We start from the raw sequence: 3720 nt of genomic DNA on the forward strand, positions 1-3720 counted from the left end.
AGCCAAGGTGACAGCTAATCCTAAGAAGGTATGGTGCTCGAAGTGCCGATCTACAAGGCACACTTATGATGACTGTGAGACACAACATTACTGTTTTATTTGCGACAAGATTAATCACCCGATGAAAATGTGGCGCTGCCCTGCTCTCAAGATGCCGAAGCTGATGGCGATGTTATGTGGTTACGGAACTGAAAATATGGATTTCTTCCAGATGCCTGACAATGTCTGCACGGAGGATCTTGCACCACATGATTCACTAACGGCGTTGGTATCTATTTTTGGTGGCTCTATCACTCGAAGTATCGTGGAGGCAGAGGTTGCTAAGATTGCTCAGTACCAGCAGCAGTGGATGTGGGAGGCCATACCGCATGGCAAGGATGCTTTTGTCATGTCCTTTCCGAGTGAGGAGGTTCTACAGAGGGTGACTAGCTTCGTAGTTTTCATCAAATCTCACAATGTCACTATCAAGTTTAAGCATTGGAAGTCAGAGAAGTTACCACACCATTTCGAGATAATTCCTATCTGGGTTCATGTGCATGGGGTGCCTCACGCTCTCCGACACTTCTGGGGGCTTTGGGCAGCCGGCTCGGTGATTGGTGCTACTCTCAATGTTGATCTTCTCTGTTTGCACCGGAGAGGAATTGTTCATATCCAGGTAGCGGTATTGAACATTGATGCTTTCAAAAGTAGCACAATTGATTCTCTTTCTTCAGACGTGGTGGTTGAAAGGAAAGGTTATGAATTCTGGTACACTCTTGAAGAATCAGACTTCCGCATTGATAGTGACTTTGTGCCTTGAGTCTGGGAGCAGTGCGATGATCTAGGGGGCGACAAGGGGCATGACAGGGAGGATATAGCGAGGACCAATGATCCAAGAAAGAGGTCCAAACCCACTTCATCATCCAACAACTCTTCGGACCCTACTTCCTCAGGTGGTGTGGTGCCCATGCAGATGGCCATTTCCGTCACACCTCCGAACCCTGATCGAGGTTTACCCGTCACGTCTGCTTCATCGTCATTAAAGGGGTCTACTCCGTCAGGGCCGGCTACTTCGTCTAAGGCTACTCCTCCTACGACAACGGCGCGCCGGCCCTCGACGCCGCCGTCTTCGACTCGCTGGTCGCCACCGCCTACCCCACCACCACTAGGGAAATGCCAATACACAGAAATTTAGCAACAGCGCGGGTCAAAAAAGAGCACTAGTGCTAGATAGCAGTAGCGATTGAGGAAAAACTGCGCTACAGATACAATCATAGCAGTAGCGCGTGTAGTGCCAAAAGCGCTACTACTAATATTCCCGTTGGTACAATGATAGGATACGCATAGCAGTAGCGGGCTTGGAAGAAGCGCGCTACCCCTAGGGCATAACTAGTAGCGCGTTTCCTACGAAGAGCGCTACTACTAATGGAAATAAAATAAGATGAAAAACAAATAGAAAAGTAAATGAAAATGAAAGAAATAGAAAAAGGAGAAAGGAAAAAATAAAATGTAAAGCATAATAATTGAAAGAGCGAAAGAACGGAGGAAGGCATAGCAGTAGCATGTGTTTGTAAGAGGCGATGTAGCTAACATAGCTGCAGTGCGTGTCCTAGACCCCCGCTATAGAAACAGAAAAGAAAATTAAAAAATGGAAGAAAATTACATAGCTATAACAGCAGCGCGTTTTGTAAAAACCGCAATAGCTATCTTAGCTATAGCGCGTTTTACAAAACGCGCTACCGCTAAATTTGACTTAACCAAAAAACCGTTTCCCCCCGGCCACCACTTCTCCCCCAAATCCCTCGACCCACCCCGCGCCACCGTCTCCCTGATTCGCCGTCGCCCCACTTCGCCGCTGTGTCCTGCCGATGTCGACGCCACCAAAGCCGTGCGCCGTCGACGCCACCAGAGCCGCCCCCAACGCCACGGAGCCGTGCAGCCTCATCAACGCCACCGGAGCCACCGTCGATGCCACCGGATCCTCCCTCGCCACAACTGCCTCCCTCGCCGTCACCGGAGATGCCCCTCCCTCCCTCGCCACCACTGCCTCCCTCGCCACCACCGGAGCCATCCTCTGTAAGCCCCCACCCCTCCTCTCTCTCATGCATAGGTTAGCTAGTTTAATTAGCTTAATTATCTAGGTTAGGGCAAAATTTTAGTTAGGGCTTTAATAGAGAAGTAGTTAGGTTAACTAGTTTAATTAGGTTAATTATCTAGGTTAGTGCAAAAATTAGTTAGGGCTTTGACAGAGAACTAGTACTAGTCAGGTTAACTAGTTTAATTAGGTTAATTTTCTAGGTTAATTAGTGCAAAAATTTATTTAGGGCTTTGACAGAGAACTAGCTGCGTTAACTAGTTTAATTAGGTTAATTATGTAGGTAAACTAGATTAACTAACTAGGTTAAATAGGTAGGTTAATTAGGTTTGTTTGATTAACAAGCTAGGTTAAGTAGGTTGGCTAGGTTAGAGGAAAATTTTATTTTAGAGCATTAGGTTAGAAGGGTTAGAGAAATGGAGTTCCTTTGCAATTTAATTGGGTTCTGTCCTAGGCCGAGAAGGGTTAGAGATAATAATGTCTGTTTGTGTGAGAGAGAGGAATAGCTAGATCAACATAATTTGGGTTTTGTCCTAGGCAGAGAAGTGTTTAGTGAAGGAAAAGAATTTAGGCTAATTTTATTTTAAAGATGATCCCTTCCTAGACTTTTATTGTTGATTATATCTTTTCATTGAAGTGGTCATGTTATATCTTTTCATTGAAGTGATACGATTGTGCCCAAGTGGCTTTGTTGTTTCAAGGGAATGATGCTGAGTGGCCTATGTTTTGCCGGAATGTTGATTCATTTCTATTCCGGCAAATTTCAGGTTCTCGATTTGTCCACTTTTTGGCAATGGTCATGCCGATATTTTCCGTGAATTTCGACATGACTTGTGCTACAAACTAGGACATATCGAGTGCCCGGGATTTGCCGCACCAGGATGGAGTCAACATCCCTACAAAATAATAAGCCTTTTTTATGTCATTATTCATTTTATTAGGTCTAGAATTAATTGACTAGATTTAATCATAGGAAACATGGCCAGCAACGATGAAGGACAGGGTTCTGGTGATTGCGTCGACGTCTACCGGGCGGCAGACGAATTTTTTCGCCTTACTGACGATCAACAGATGTTGTTGCTAGGCCCACCGATGGCATCGGGGACTGAGACCGACACGCAGACGGTGCTGAGACTGAGACCGGCGCTGAGACTCAGACCAGCATCGGGACCGGCGCTGAGACTGAGACCGGTGCTGCCTCGGGGAGCGGAGCCGTTGTAGAACCGAAAGCAAAGAGGCAACAACTTCCTAACAAACTCAGGACTACTAGGCTGGTGGTCACGGAGGTGGACGACGGCATTTTTGAGCCAAAGGCACCCTAGGAAGCGCGCTCATGCTACGGCAATCAAATAGGTTGCATCATACGGACAACCGCCACCATCAACGATGAGAAACTACAAAAGATAGAAAATATGAGGAGCTCCCTCCTAAAGAAGTTTCACCAGATATTCTTGTTCCCGAGCCGGAATGAGAAGGATTATGAAGATCCAGACGAGGACCCGGCAATGAAGAAGATAAACAAACACGCCATGACCCAGTTTAGCGACGCGTTGGCCACCTGGAAAAATCGAGTGAAAGCAAGGATCATCGACAAGAAGGAACCCTACTCAGAGATTGTAAAGGATAATCCGACAATCACGGAAGAC

Source organism: Triticum aestivum, chromosome 2B, assembly GCF_018294505.1.
Source record: "Triticum aestivum cultivar Chinese Spring chromosome 2B, IWGSC CS RefSeq v2.1, whole genome shotgun sequence".
NCBI classification, from domain to species: Eukaryota; Viridiplantae; Streptophyta; class Magnoliopsida; order Poales; family Poaceae; genus Triticum; species Triticum aestivum.